This window comes from Rhea pennata, chromosome 8 (assembly GCF_028389875.1).
Source record: "Rhea pennata isolate bPtePen1 chromosome 8, bPtePen1.pri, whole genome shotgun sequence".
NCBI classification, from domain to species: domain Eukaryota; kingdom Metazoa; phylum Chordata; class Aves; order Rheiformes; family Rheidae; genus Rhea; species Rhea pennata.
Genome location: NC_084670.1, coordinates 32,885,485 through 32,901,461, shown reverse-complemented (window position 1 = coordinate 32,901,461; position 15,977 = coordinate 32,885,485). Strand labels below are relative to the sequence as shown.

General features: G+C 51.5%; 1 protein-coding gene across 1 annotated transcript in view; it reads right to left on the bottom strand.

The window, feature by feature from the left end:
- Nucleotides 1-15,312, bottom strand: part of C8H1orf21 (chromosome 8 C1orf21 homolog) — a 67,331-nt gene extending 52,019 nt beyond the window's left edge. The window contains exon 1 of the mRNA XM_062581134.1: nt 15,220-15,312. The gene's annotated coding sequence lies outside the window, so the exon portion shown is untranslated. The remainder of the gene's footprint in view (nt 1-15,219) is intronic.
- Between the last annotated feature and the right edge of the window lie 665 nt (nt 15,313-15,977).

Here is a 15,977-nt window from a genome sequence, read left to right as displayed (position 1 = left end):
TAACAAGCTTCAGTCGGTGCAAAACCCTCGGGAGAGCTGTCAGGACGTGGTATAATAATATGCAAGTGAGTTCTTGCATTTTACTCCTCTCTCCTATAGGATCGCGAGCAAAAAAAAAAAAAAAAAAAAAAAAAAAAAAAAAAAATCCCCAACTGATGGGATGAGGTACTCTCGCCCCTCCGACCGCCTCCCGCCGGTCCCGCTCGCCTCACCCGCCTCCACGCGGCTCGCGGGAGAGGAAAACGAACTTTCCGTTTTTGGGTTAACATTTCACACTGGTTTTTTGACTCTAAGAAACCTCTGCAGAATAAAACTCTGGATCAGCTTTCTTCCTTAGATGGGTATTTATATCCACATGTATATATTTATATACATCCTATTTATGCATCTCCATTCTAAATAGCTAAACAAAATATTTATGGGGCACAGATACCTCTGTTTTCCAAAAGCAGGTTCCTAAAAACGCCCATTCTTACTTTGTTTCCTCTTCCCCCGCTGGTGCCAGCATCTCTCAGCTCACACAGATTTTAACCAGATCCTGTGCTAGAGCTTCTGCCCGCTGGCTAGGAGGGCAGAAAACCTCTCTCGTCCTCTTCAACAGGAAAATTGGCTTTCGAGGCTGTTGCAAGGCAAGTTTTAAAGCTGTTTTGCTGTTAACTAGCCTAACATTTTTTTAAAAAAATATTTGCAACAATTTTGAAAACAAGCTACGTGGATTTAACGCCTTTTAACTTGCATCAAAGTGGCCAAGACACCGACCTTGATCCAACATTTATCCCGATGAGACTGGCCTCCCCTTGGGGCAGTGGGGGGATCGGTAACACTCTGCGGCCTCTCTAAATTAGAGAGAGTAGGATATTCTATTATTCTGCAGTTTTCCTCTACGGAAACAGGAATAAAAGCTTGCAGGACAAGGAAAGCCGGTGGGAAGAGCCAGTCACACCTTGCGACACGTGCACCGCAAAGTCCCTAAGCCAGGGGACCTGCAATGACGCCGGATGAATTTGCAGAAGACCTGGGAAACTTCGGTTTTTATAGAAACAGCCCAAGTCTTCAGATTCACGTAATTTCTTCTCGATGCCGAGCAGCAGCAAGGAGCCTCAGCTGAGCTGAGCTTTGACACTTTGGGTCGCCGAAACCGCGGCAATATTCCAGATGCCAAACAAAGAAATAGCGGCACCTTGTTAGGATCACGCTTGCCGTGCCGCTTCCCCATCAGGGTAAACGGAAAATGTATCATTAATACATTTAACACGGCTTGCTGAGCAGCGGATTCAAGACGTTTCTTGCAAGAAAGCCGGTCTCTCTGGATGCAACCGCTAATCACAGGGGTTTTTTTAATTAAAGCACAGTTGTGCAAGAGCATCAGTTCGGTATCTGCTGCGAAGAGCGCCGTCTTCCACGGGTCGGTACGCAGCGCCGCACTGCTTGGAAATATTTCCCTTTAATTAAAAAAATCCAGCGTTTGTTAAGCACGGACAACACGCTTACGCGACGCAAGACTTTCCACGCTCGACGCTACCAGCTGCCTTCAGGGGGAGACGGACAAAGTGCGCACGCTGGAAACCCTCGAGCACAGCACTGCTTTAGATGCTATTAATATGCTTACCTATTTGCAGGCTTCTCCTGTTAGTCCTTCGCAGTACAGTGGGTGGGGGAAAAAAACTAAATTTAAAAAAAAAAAGTTTTGCCCACACCGTTCATAAATATTATCTATCCTGTTCCTTGCAGAAAGTAAACTGCCAAGCAAAACCGCGCAAGAGTAGTCCCATCTGAAACCATCCAAAAATGGCATTACGAGATTTTGCTTGTTTGTCTTTCCCATCGCTTTGCATTTCGCTCCTACATTTATATTTCTGCTTCCTAGCAGAACCGCGTTACCTTGCTTTCGATACTGAAAGAGCGAGCAGAGTTTGATGGGAAGGCCTCACCGGACTTCCCTCTGCACCTTAAAATATTTATTTTACATTGATGTAGCGACACACAATAAAGATGGAGAATGACATAAAATGAAAACACTGAACTCTGGAGGCTAACGAAACCGTCCCGGAGTCAAAAATGAAAATTGCTGACGCCGTTTTCGATACGCCTCTGTGGTTTAGCCAGTTTCTCTGCTTTATTGGGGCATTTCTTTTGCCTGGTACTATTTTATCATAAGGTTTTAAGTTTCAAATGGCTCTTGCCAGAGAACAAGCTTTTGCCGCAAAGGATTGAGCGCAACGTTAGGAACACAGCCCGAAACACGGGTTCAACATGCACCTGCTCTTTCTCCCCTCCTAAATACCACTAACGTCCTATCTCTTGGTCCACGTTTCCTTTTTCTTGCGGTGGCAAGGAGCTCCCTTCCGGGGTTTCCGCAGCCGTCCTCGCCTCCGCTTTCATGGCGCTGAGATGTTCTCCTAACGCAGCCGCGGAGAAGGCGCATCACGAGGGGACAACCCACCCGGGCTGCCCTTCTACCGGGGCAGAGATTTTTCTTTGAAACATCACGTCGTGCACAAATCACCTCGTTTCCTTTCGGCGAGACTCGACGGAGAAACGGCGCCTCGATACGAGCCGGCTCTCCCGCCACGTAGAGAGGTGATTTTCGTGGAAATCCCGTACTGAAACCTCCCCTCTCCTGAAACAGCCCGGGCGCAAGAGGAACAACTCCGTCCGGGTGTCGGGACTCTCCCCGTGGATGTTTGTGCTCGCTTCCCCAGCCGAGACTCGCGCAGATGTTTGTCAACTAGCAGAAATAGTTTGGTTTTCGCTGCACCAGACCTCACGTGCAGGGTGCTCCAGGGGACTCCAAGGGGAAGAGCAACGCGGGGCAGCGCACTGCACGAAAAGCGGGAGAGCTACCCGGCAATTCCCAAGGCAAAATCAGTGCTTACTTCCATATTAGCCAAAAATATCTTCAACGTATAAAGAAAAACAGTGCTTTCACTGGTGAACTTGCAATCCCACCCTTGGGGCATGAGATGCTTTTTCTTGCAATCCCCCCCCAAAAAACACCTATTTGACCAGCACAGGCTCCATAAATGGCTTTATCACCAATCTTCTACATTAACAAAACGGTTTCAACTGTTTGCTTGGTTTGGCTCACCAAACAGATTGGTTGCTGCAGTAGATGAATCCTAACAACCAGAGGGCTCTCCTCCAAGCTCAAGACCCAAGTCCGTAGCAAGAAGTCCACGTGGGGCCCCTCTCCTGCGGACCCGCTCGGAGGCCCGGGCGCTCGCGGCATCCCTAGGAGCGGTATCGCTCCTCTGTACCATTTCTTCCCTAAATGCACGGTTCCCCCAGCACGGCCCTAAAAGCCAAAAAATTCACCACGCAAAAATGGAAATCTCCCCTAATCCCGTGGATCAAAAAGAGGCTTACAGCTTTAGGGATTTGGCTATTTTTGGAATGATTTCCTTACAGGAGCGCATATATATTAGACCCCCTCGATGATTTAATGGCATTTTAAAACTTCTGACACTAAGTTTGCTCTTTAAAACGGCAACATGCTGCGTTTGAAGTCTGATGTCCTTATATAAATCATCTGATTTGAATATGGACCCAAAAAAGAAGAAAAATCTGTAAATTTTTTAGGTGTGGAAATATAGATATCATTTTCAAGGTAAAGCCGGTGCTACTTTTCAAGGAAGAGCTTGTAGGGGTAAAACACTCCTGACTTTTGAGCTTTTATTCTTTAACATTTTGGGGTTCGATACTTTTATGCATCCCAAGCGCTCGCGGAGGCCTGCGGGTTTCCGTATTTCACTCGAAAACGTACACGTCTTGAAGTGACAACGGTCACAAAATTCAGAGACTAGCAGGATACAGGAAATTTCATCTATTTAATAGCTTCTTAAAGGTTTATTCTGCAAAGAAAACGGTAAGAAATACAAAGAGAAAGAAAACCCTTCAGTTTTCTCCAACTTCTAAAAGATTTTTATATATTTTTTATATATATATATATATGTATAAAATTTTTTTATAGAGATATATAAATATATATATGTATATATAGTGTCTACCCCAATTAGTTTTTTTTAATGACAGATAGAGCATCCTTCTGTATTTGGAGAGAGCACGTTCCTACACATTTCCGTTATTTTGCTGCTAGAGAAATACTGGATTTCTGAAACAAATGAAGATATTTTGGAAACCGCTCGTGCCATTAATACCAATATTGCGCTTATACGTATTCCACGAGCACAGAAATCAATGAATAAGAACAACTGCAGGCTGCAAAAGCACGTTTAAGAACGTAAGCTTTGAAAGGAAGCGTCTTTCCCCCCAAAGCCAGCCTGCTCATTCGCCTAACCAAATAAACCAAACAAACCTGGAACGCGTTTATAAACCACGAGGTTTATTCTCAACAGGCAAAGAGAGGAAAAACTATGTTTTCCCCGTACACACTCAAAAGCAGATGAGGCAGGAGAGAGTCCCCTTCCCCGCCTGAGCTGTTCACCCCTCGTCACGTTCACAGCCAGCTGCAAAGCTGAAATCGTGCCCGGCGCTATCGCCGCACGCCAGAGGTTTCCTGAGCGCGCCACAAAAACACCGCCAGCCTCTGCGGTTTCAGCGAGACACTCGCGCCGGCGCGCGCCCGCGCCCAAGGCGGACCCGGGACGGCAGCCCGCCGCCCCGCGGGCGAAGCCGCCAGCTCTCCCGCTCCGGGGGCGGCGGCGGGCACCCGCCGGCTCGCCGCGAGCTCCTCGGCCGAAGCGGTCCGCCCCTCCGGGCCCAACGCGACCGTGCCGCCGGCAAGCCGGTTCGCCGGCCGTTGAGCGTGCCCCTCCTCTCCTCCGGGCTTCCAGTAAAACCGGAGTTTGCGTTTAAGCTTCCAGGAAAATAATTACAGTCGGCAGATATTTTTCAACACCGACTCTGGGGCCAAAAAACCAAAAGAACAACAAAACAAAATCGAGCCGAGCATTACTCAACTTTTCCTCAGAAACAACTTGTTGCGTAGATCAAGTCTTTTCCCTGATGGTCGTTTTTTTCACTCCGCCACGCTTCTCCTTGTGCTGTGAACCTCACAGTCCTTTAAACAAACAATCCTGCTCATAAAAAATACACATATATTTCTTTTTCTAAAACAAATTCTTTTGGTTTGGTCTCCTGGTCAGGAGAAGGACGCCTGGGGCAGCAAAAGGATACGCTGAAATCACCTCCAGCCTACTCAGATGATCTTCTCAGCCGCTGATGGTGACCAGGAGGAAGGAAGAAATTTGCTGGGCTTCTGCACAAGGTAGGATACGCTTACTTAAATCCCAGCAACGCAAATCCTCAGCGAGGCCATCCTAAGTCTCCTCCAGCGTTTCTGCCGGTAGTTATTTTATTGAACAACGGTCCCCCGCAACCAGCTGGTAACCGTCACATCACGTCGATCTTCGCCCAACCAGAGCCTTCTCCTGCTAAAAACAGAATTCCTCTCCGCAAAGCCAGAGGACCCTCTGCGACCAACCGGTAATTTCATAGCTCCCCAGAGGTCTGTTGCAATCCCCGGCGGGTTCGGTAACGGGGCCCGCGTGCAGCGCACCAGCGCTGCCCAAACCGCTGCTCCGGCGCGTCGCACCACCCCAGCGCCTCTCGGGCGGCTCCGAGCGCCGTGCCGGAGGCCGCCGCCGCCGCCGCGAGGGGCTGGGAAGCACGGACGCCGTTAGGGACCGCTAACGAACGACACGCAGGAGAGCGTCTGCGAAGCGAACGTATATATGCACACACGTGCATGTATGTATATATACAAAAATTCACATACATAAGCACACTTGTACATATTCTTACACGTTTGCATGCCTTTTGTTCTGCACTTTTCCTTACATTTCAGAATTAATAAAGATACCCTACTTAACCCAGAAAGCACGCACTTTATTTTTTATAAATAAAAAATATTTTTTATATTAAAAAAATCTGATTTTTGCAGTGCTCAGGGTGGGGAGGCAGGAAACGGGCTGGGGGGAGTAAAGTTATTTGCAGACTTTGGAGTGCAATCTAAACACAGATCTGCAAGCTAACTTTCTTGCTGAAATTAAAAATAAGACAGGAGGATTTTCTTAAAATCTAAACCCAAGTTTGTTGCAAAAACACATTTGTTACACGTATAAACGTGAAAATCGGTGTTCGGAATAGCGAGCGCCGGTACAGCACAGTCACCAAGGAGCAACGCGCAAGGAGCACGGGCACCCTGTAGAGCGTGAGAACCGCTGCTTAAAATGGACAGACAGACCCTCACAGGTGAAAACTGGTTGTTCCTCTGGAGACTGCACACACAGAGGCGTCCCCTTAGAATTTTTTCTTTTTTTTTCCCCCCTAATTTGATAGCAACCTCAAAGAAGCTCTCCAACTTCCCAGCGCTCCCAACCGCTCTTCACAGAGACGTCCCCACGCCCTTGTGGGCCATGCTGCCTACTAGGAAGGTCCAGCAACGCCGGGCGAGTCCATCACGTCAGACTGAAGGTCCAATTCACCCAATATTGGATGCCCGATAGCAGCCAGGAGCAGACACCTAGGAAAGGGCGCAAGAGTAGAGCACGTACGCAGTGAAATCGCCCCGTAAAACACGCTCAGACCCTGACCCAAGGACACGAATAACCTTTTGCTCTTCAATTCAAGGTGCAATTGAAGCTAAATTAGAAAACGAAATGCAGTAAGTCAACGCAGATCCACCACCATCACCCAGGATTGCTTATTATACTATCCAGTTGGTGTACCACCGTTTCTCTTTTCCCCATCCTTGTGTGGTTGATGTTTTCTACTTCGTGGGCTTTTTCCAAGCCAACCTCGCTGCTGAAGGTCATGGCAATGCCTCATGTAAAGGTGTCCGGTATCAAGTTTCCTGCCATCAGTGCAGCGCAATAAGTAACAGACAGGGGAGATTGGGGGAAAAAAAAAAGAAAAAAAAAAAAAGTATAAGGACATAGCATGAGTGCTGACACATAATATCCAAAATAAAGAAACTTAAAAGAAAAACCTTTTTTTGGTCAATTCTTTAAGTATAAACTTCCAGCACTTGATCTATTTAGAAACTTTTTAAAACAAGGAAGAGAGACCCAAGATGCAACTTCGTGTTGACCAGTGCTTCACATACACCCCACACACATGAGCTTCCCCACAGGAGAACGGCTCCTGAGCCCTTCGTTTGCCGTCCAGGAGCTGTGGCCCTACTGCAGCAGGCCCAGTGCTGTACCTGCATCACATCTGCTGGCCTACAGGAAAGCTCCTCCTGCTCGCCGGTGTCCTGCCAGGACCAACAAAAGCTACTGCAGCCACGGGACTTCTTCCCGTGACCACCGTTTGCAGGGTCAGCCCCTGCCCCCTTCTCCCATCTAAATGCCCCGATCGAACCCGTAATTTCTTGTACAGCGTCCTCCACCCAGGTCCAAAGAGTGAAGGCTCATCCGCAGAACTTCTTCCTCGGCCTTAATTCATCTACAAGGGTGTATGCCTGATAAGCAACTGGAAAAGTGCCACGGTGGGACGGATTTATTTTATTTTATTTTATTTTTGCTCCTGTTTATTTTCCCCCTGCACATTTGTCTGCCGTTTCGAATACCTGGATACCAATCAGCACCCTTGCCAATCTGGGGACAGGCCCAACACAAGCGATGATTATTTTACCGCAACACTAGTTATTTAAGGGGCTAGTGGGAGAGAAATAAGGTTTGAGAAACAAACAATGGTGCATAGCAAGAACAGAGGAAATCCAGCTCCTGCCTGAATAAGGGAAATGTTAATGTTCCCACCTAGAAACGAAGACAGGAAGGATCAACACGGCGCTTTAAACAAACTCACTGCAGAGCCCGACTGGGAGAGTTGCAACCTTTTGTGCTGATCTTTAAAGTTGAGGAGTTGCACGGAAAAAAAAAAAAAAAAAAAAAACAAACGCAGATCAAATCCTTTCCTTCCTTGCCCACTGCTGATCATGCTGCTCAGCGTGAGTCAACGGGCAAATCTCTCGGCTGAATCCTGCCCAATTACATCTCGCCCGTTAAAAGAGGATGGTGCACAGCTAAGCAAGTCTTAGCTGCGCCTGTTGCAATAACCTGGGGCGTCACCGGCACAAGGAGGTCACCAACCTAAGATCCAACTTAAGATGTGGCACCACCACCCTTAGTTACAACCCACTGACAGAGGACAGGCTCCCTCTTTGTTATTTTTGTTTTATTTTTATTTTTTTGGACAGGCTCATACCTAGCATTTCCACCTCTAAAAACAACACCAAGATAATTTTCAGCCTTATTTTTCTTCAAGTACCTGTGATTATGGCTTTTAATGCTGACGTAAAGCCACCAAAAGCACTTTTTCTAAAACTTCTGGCAGGATTAAAAACCACTGTGTCTCTAAACACACAAAAGCTGAATCTCAGACTTACTAAGCTCAATAATAAAGTTCTCAGCTACCAAGTTTTGGCCCTGGGGTATTGAATGCAAGCGCACAAACAGGCTAAACCTAATCTGCACCGGTATTTACATAATTCAGCTATATGTAAGCAAATTAACATATCCATAATATTCAATTGTACTTCTATCTTCCGTGACGAATGAGTCAAAATTGCTTGTTTATAGTTAGTAGCAATAAAAACCGGCTATCGATCAGCATTGTCTTCACCCGGCAGTAACAGGGAGAGGACGGCTCTAACAGCCACGGGGAAATAGCAGTGGACACCCCAAGCCCGGGATGGCACTGGCAGCACTAATATGCCCCATGCTGCAACCACAAAAGCGCGGGAATTATTCAGTGAGAAGTCTAGGTTTACATTCAAGGGAAGACGACAGTAACAGAAAATACTCTTCTTCTTAACCGCAGACTTAAAAATAGCATTTGAAAAGCAAATCTGTTATAAGAGCAGAATTACAGTTCGTCTTGGTGAAGGGATTTAGCAAAATAATCCAGATTTCACTCTTAAAAAAAAAAAAAAGGCTGCAAAGTTGAGACAAGCAATCTGACTGTTTTTATTTGTCCAATAACCTCAAGGCACAGGATGGAGTCCTACCATGCTACGTGCCGTAAAGACATGGTCTCAGCACCAGCAGATACACTCCTAACTTTCCAAGGCCAGCAAATGCAGCACCTTGGACTGCTACAGTTTTCATCAACTTTAAACTCTGTCCTAGAGTATCACCCGTGACTAACCAGTCAAACCTACTAGATTTACTGGCTAGCCACCAAGAGGGAGTGATGAAACAGGTGACCCAGCTTGTAAACTTAAGCATCTCCAGCACCGAGAGGCATACATCACCTTAAGCACAAAAGTAATTCCCACCTTGTTTTCCATCTTCTTGTTGACACTCAAACCGAGATGCAAGACCGGCAGTGCAGCCTGATGACATGGGAAGGTCCCCAGGTCTCTCCCACCACGATTTTTTCCCTTGATGACGCAAGTTCATGAGATATTCATGAGATATTACTGGAGTCACCAGAAGGAAAAACCAAAGGATAATAGGTAATGAAGAGAAAAACAAGGCATCAAATGCCTGAAGAAGCACAGAGGTCAAAACTCTGCCCATTAAGAGACTCTGTCAATAAAGGCAGAAAACAGTGATTCATCGGGTAGAACTATTAAAAGGGGGGGGGGGAAGTAAGTCTTTGAGGCCATCTTGGTCCTACCTTTAGCTTTTACTCCTTAGGATATTGAGATCATAGCCAAGATCAAAACCAGAGTTGAGCTGACACGCTTGGAAAATCCAAGGCACCTTTTTTTGGCATGGTTAATTCACCTGTGATCTTCAGTCCTACCTTTGCCTCCCACAGGGCACCACATTAAACCAAATTCCAGTTTGCAAGAGACTCTTTCTCAGGAAGTGGGTAACATGGACTATGGCCAAGGGCTGCCGGCTGCGCGCCTTTCTGAAGCACGCGCAGAATGGGAAAAAGCCCAAGAGCTTGTTTCTTCTGTATTTGACTTAATCCTTAAAAATTTAGAAACACAGTAATCACCCTGGAGTTTACCTTCCCCCTAAAAAGGAAAGGGCCAACGTGGCAAGAAATAGCAAGTGGGCTCTTTATACGCTTCCTAGGACAACAGGAGCTCTTGGGAAAGTGGGATGGAAGACAGAGGGGAGATACTGCCATTAGGGCGTCCTTCTCCAGCGTGATCCTTACCTTTGACATTAGTAGGATCATGCATATAACCAAAAGAAAGCACTTGGTCTCAAAATCCCATCTTTAGACTGGCAGGTTTTTTCCACCTTCAGACATCTTTTGCGGGACAGGCAGAGCCAGCAATACAACAACTATTTGCCCTACTCCAAACACTATGCAGGAACAGGAGCAAAGGAACTCCTCTTGCACCGCAAGCCAACACAAAACCTCAGGAAAACAAGCACCCCTGGCTTGTAGCACTTGGTGACCACTTTCAGGGAGCTTCACCTTCTCGCCCCAGTCTCCTCCTGTCCCTTGCTGGGACAACAACAAACCCTGGAAGGGTTTGGACCATTTTTTTCACCCACTAGTAAGAGCAGCATGTGCCGACTCTGCCACATTTGACACTGCTTCAACCTCAAAGGCCAGACCCCACGGGCCTCGCACAAGCGGGCTTCCCCCGACTCGACGGCAACGGCGGCCGAAGGCTCGACCGCGCCTCCGACGTCGACGTGCGGGAGCGGGATCCTTCCTCGCAGCCTGGCGGGCGGTCAAAAGCCCGGCGGAGCGAGCAAGCAGAGACTAGCGGCTTGTTTACCCCGCTGCAGCTGACGGGTGGGAAGGGAGCGGGGAGGGACCGAGCCGGCAAAGATTGGGTCCCCCCCCCCCCCATCTTTAACTACAGCTTTGGGAGCCGCTGAGTCAGCGCTGGGCGGACAGCTATTTACTGCTGACACAGACCTGCAATAAATTACTACCTTTGCGGAGCGTCGAGGAAGTTGCGAGGGCGACTGAGTCATCCCCCATCCCGACGCCGCTCCCGGAGCGGAGCCGCGTACGTCCCCCTGCTCAGGGCTCTGCCCGTGGCCCCCAGAAATAGCTTTTGAGCCAAACCTTGCAGTCATCGTTCACGGCTGAAACGTTTTGTTTACTCCCAGCGAGAATTCCTCTGCGTTTCTGACGGTGCTAAGAGTAGCTGGTGCTTAAACTATTTGCTTAACAAAGGTGTCTGTTTAACTACAAGAGTTGCACCAAGCGTGCCGTGTTTTCTGACCTACATAGAAGCTAATAATCCGCATTTTATGGAACTGCTTTGCACAGACGACCCATCTGAAGGGACAACAACGCACCGTACGAAAATTAATAATTGAAAAGCAGTCGTCACAAGCAACTCGCAAACCTCAATAAATCGCTGTATTAGGTTTCTAATGACCTTCTGGAAAGCTGCTCACCTAACCGGCTTCTGCAAGGCAGAGCTCCGGCGTCCCCGAGCGATCGCGCGGGAGGGGGAGGGAGGAGAGCGGCTCCGGCTCTTTTTCACTCGACTCGTCGGTTTTTTTAAACCACCCATTTCCTTGGTAGCACCCGAGCATTTTCCGAGGATGGGCAAAAAGGCTCGGAGACCAGCACAAAAACATGAAAAACAAACAAAAAGAAATACGTTGGGAAGCCCGGAGTTTCCCAGCGTCGCAGGGCAATCGGGTCCCCCAAATCCCACGGCACCTCAAACACCATTCAAGTGCGTAATTACCAATTATCTCGGAAAAACATCCCCAAATAAACGCACAGCTGAACGCGGCTGAGCCGATCCTTCCCGTAAACGTCGTTTCTAAGCCCAAGGCCTCCTATTCCTTTTGTTTTTTTGCCTCCCCCCCCCCCCAACTTCCAGAAACGCTCGTGCTCTTGCCAATACATCAGACATGCAGAGCGCTACACTTAGAGGCAAATCCGCCTCGGAGCCAGCTCCCGTCGCCGGGAAGGGCAGCGAACCCACGCCACGCTCCAAGGCCCGTCAGTCCCGCGCCGTCCGTCCGTCCGTGCCGGGGGTGACGGTGCCTCCTCGGCCCCCGCGCCTGCGATTCTCCCAGCCGTCCCCTGCGAACCGCTTGCAGTGCCGGGGAAAACTCCCCCGGCCCCAACTCGCCTGGCCGCTGATCAGCGTCTGCCGCCGTAATATTCACGACAAAAGACGTGTTTCCCTCCTCCCACCAGCACCAAGGCTTTTTAATCTCAAAGAAATACCTCATCCGACTTGGCCGAGGCAGAAAGGATACAGCTTCTTCTTCTTCTTCTTCTTTTTTTTTTTTTTAAGCATTGCAGAAGCAAATTAAATTATCTCAGATATTTGTTTACTGGGGAGTTTTTCTTGCCATTAGTACTGGCTAGACACACTCAAATGCCAGGCTCCCAGGCCTCGAGCCTAGGCAGCAATTTAAAAACATGCATTAGAAGAAAACATTGCATTAGAACATGCATTAGAAGAAAACACAGTGCGTAAGGACCCTGAGCGGGCACAGCAATAGAGATAACCTGAGACAACCCCGGGCACCTTCTCCTTCGTGCCCCAAGAGAAGGTCCCCAATATATTCAGAGAAGTTCCTCCTTGATGCAGTAGGAGAAGTCAGCATTAGTTGTGTTTTACCGACTGACTCTTATCTCAACCCGCTTCCTAGGGCAGACGTCCGAGCCGAACTTCAGCTGCCTATTCCTAGTTTTTTCTTTTTTTAAAAAAAGAAATCTTCCAAATCAAAAGGTGAGCTTTGATGCACCCATTTCCCCCCAGCCAACGTCACGTCCACCCCAGCGGGTCACCAAGGAGCCTCCGAAGTTCACAGCGCACGTTGCTGCTACGCGGGAGAGGCCAGAAGAGCAATTTGTTCCTTCCTCCAGGTTTTCCTGCCAAAACAACCTCCCTGCCCGCCATCCGAAATTGCACCGGCTCCGCAGATCTGATTAGCTGCAAGACGCGCCGGTGTCGCTGCCAAACGCCCGTAATCGCGTTAACGTCGTCTCGCTTCTGTTACGAGAAACTGAGAAACCGGGGCAGAGAAAAGCTACAAATTCCCAGAATAAGAGCCCAAAAGGCGAGTCGCTCCCCTTCGCCCCAGAAAAAGCTTTCCCCACGCGGGTAAAGCCACGCAGCGGGCGGCTTAGGTAAACTTTCCCTCGTTTGTTTACGAAAGCCCGAGTCCACCGAGGTCCTTTCACGCACCGGCGCGTACGGCTCGATGCCGGCTGCACATCCCGGCATGGGATCGGCGGCGTGAGGCCACAGTATTTACGGATACGTCAAAGGCTAAAATTCGGGTTAGCAACAACATCGCTACGGCCTGAACGCCCAGCGCTCCCTTTTGGGCAAATGCCCACCTGCGTATACAGATCCTGCAGCATTTCTCCTACGAAATATATAATTTTAAGCACTGCTTCTTATTTTTTTTCCTAATCCATCAGTTTTGGGGAAAAGCCTAAATTTATTGCTTTCTGTTAGAGACACGGGAGATAAACAAGCTGAAGCCACCCTATAATACGAGGAAAAGTCCCGACGTGCCCACGTTCCTCCAGGGAAACACGGACCGAGGGAGAGCCTTGCAAATAACTCAAAACGCAAACACGTAAAGCAGCCGGTGCACACCGAGAGAGACAGAAAAACGATTATTTTTTTTTTCCCTCCCCCTTGGTTCAAGCAACACGTTAAGAGCTCAAATGGCTTTAAACCTCCCCCCCCCTCCTTCTGCAAACTTCTCCGGTCCGGAGGCCCCTCGCGGCAGCGTTTCAACGAGGTCCCCTTCCTCGGGAGCGGGATGCCGAGGGATGCAGCCGGGTCCGGGCCCCGCCGCGGGGACCCCGGGCGGCCGCGGGCACGGCCGTTTCGCGTGGCGCCGTTATGTAAGCGGCTCTATTTTTAAAGCCCTCGGCAAACGCTCGCCTGGGCGCTCGCTGCCGTCACCGCACCCGTACAGCCGTACGGCGGCAGGCTTAAATTCCGCCCACTTTAATCATAAGTTTACGGGCTTAAAGAGAGGGCGGGGGGGGGGGGGTAACTGCAGAAAGCGGCCCGATGAGCATTTTCTGTTTAAAGAATGCAAAAATTCTACTGATATTAACCAAAAAAAAAAAAAATAGAGGAAGAGATTTCAGAAGTTGCCCTAATTATTATTATTAAAAAAAAGAAATTATTAAAGGGTTTGGTTTCTTCCTCCGGAGAGCTTGCTTTAAGACGCCCCACAGCGCGGCACCGAAGCCCGCCGCCCCGAGCCCCGCAAGCCGGACGGCCACCCGAACCCACGGGGACCCCCCCAAGGGGAAGGCGGCCCGAGCCACGGCCGAGGGACCGCGGGGGCCAGCGAGCCCCGCGACGCCGCCTGCCTCGGAGCCCGCATCCTTCGCGACTGACGCGCAGTTTCCCAGTCCCGCTCCCCGCATCCTCCCGCATCGCCCCCCCCCCCCACCCTCCTCCTCCCCGAATTGCACCAGATACCTCGGAAAAAAATCGACTCTGGCAGCGGGGCCGAGCTGCGCGGCTGAACTCGCCCCTTGGCGGGCGGCAAATCTGCAAACCGGCTCTGCTCGGGGGGCTGCGCGCCGCGCCGCGCCGCGGGGACCCCCCGCCCGCCGCGGCCTCCCTCCTCCCCCGCGGCCCGGCGGACGCGGCGCCGGCATCTCCCGGAGCAGCCGCCGCTGGAAGGCTCTGCCCGGGAGCAGCAGCAGCAGCAGCAGCAGGAGGAGGAGGAGGAGGAGGAGGAGGAGGAAGGCTCGGCAGCCGCCCGCGGCCCCTTCCCGGAGCGCGGCCCGCGCCCAACCTCCAGCAGCGGGGGCTGCGCGCGGAGCCCCCGCGCAGCACCGCACCGCGCCCCGCCGCCGCCGCCGCCGCCCCTATTGTCGCCGCTCCCGCTGCTGCCACCGCTGCTGCGGGCGCGTCGCCGTCGCCGCCGCCCCCCGCGCAGCGCCCCGCGCCGCTCCGCGCCCCCCCCCCCCCCCCCCCCGCGGCGCCGCCGGCAGCCGCAAAGCCGCCGCGCGCGGCCGGGGAGGCGGCACGGTTCGGGATTTGGGGTTGTTTTTTTTGTTTTTTCCCCTAGATTTTGGGGTTTTGCCTTTTTTTTTTTTTTTTTTTTTGAGCAGACTCCGCTCGGGATTTTTTTTTTTTTTATTTCTTTTTTGCACGGGTAAATAAAGGGCCGCGGGGCCGCCGCCGGCGCAGCCCGACACGCGGCGCAGCCCGACACCCGCCGCCCCCGCGGCCGCCGCCAGCGCCCTAATGCGGCTCCTCCGCCAGCCCGGCCGCGGCCGCAGCGCAGGCCCCCGCGGAGAGCAGCGGAGGGCCGCGGCTCTTCCTCCCCAACACCCACCCCCCCCCACCCCGGGGCCTCGCTCCCGGCTCACCTCAGCGGCCGCGGTGCGGTGCGGTGCGGTGCGGTGCGGTGCGGCTCGGCGACGGCGCGGCGCAGCGAGCGGCTCCGCCGAAGCGCGCGGGCGCGGAGCGGCGCGGGGCGGGGCGGCCGCTCCGGGCAGCAGGGGCGGGGCCGGCGGGGCGGGGGGCGGGGCCGGCGCGGGGCGGGGGCGGGGCCGGCGGGACCCGGGGGCGGGGCCGCCCCGGGGGGCGGGGCCCGCGTGGGGGGGCGGGGCCCGCGTGGGGGGTCCTGCGTGCCTCGTGGCGTGTCCCGTCGTTCGCCCCGTCGCTCCGAGACGCTTCTTTTCGCCGCGCTTTTTTGCAGCAGTCCGTAACTGTGTGTTTTCAAGCCCCAAAACTCCTGCAAATGCCTAAATTATCTTTTCTTCTTCTTCTTCTTCTTCGGTCCCCAGAAAGCTGCTGGCGGTTAAGGAAATCAGGGCAGTTGCGGCTCGGTTTACCAGCGCGTCGACGAAGTTGCTGCGCGTTCTTCCCAACTAACGTTAGTTCAGGGGGTGGGGAAAAAACCCGAGCAGCCCAAAACGCTGCCCAAATCACTGCCACGCACAGGTTTTTAAAGAGTCTGCTGTAAAGCGTGCCTGGGAAGCGCCCGCGCAGACCTCCGCGGCTCCCCGTCGCCATCAGCGGCCCCCAAAGGTGCGGCCCGTTTCTCTGGGCGCCGCTTCGCGTTCAGCTTTTTTCCGATTTCCGCACCGAGGGAAGGGAGAGAAGAACGATCCGGGAGCAGCAA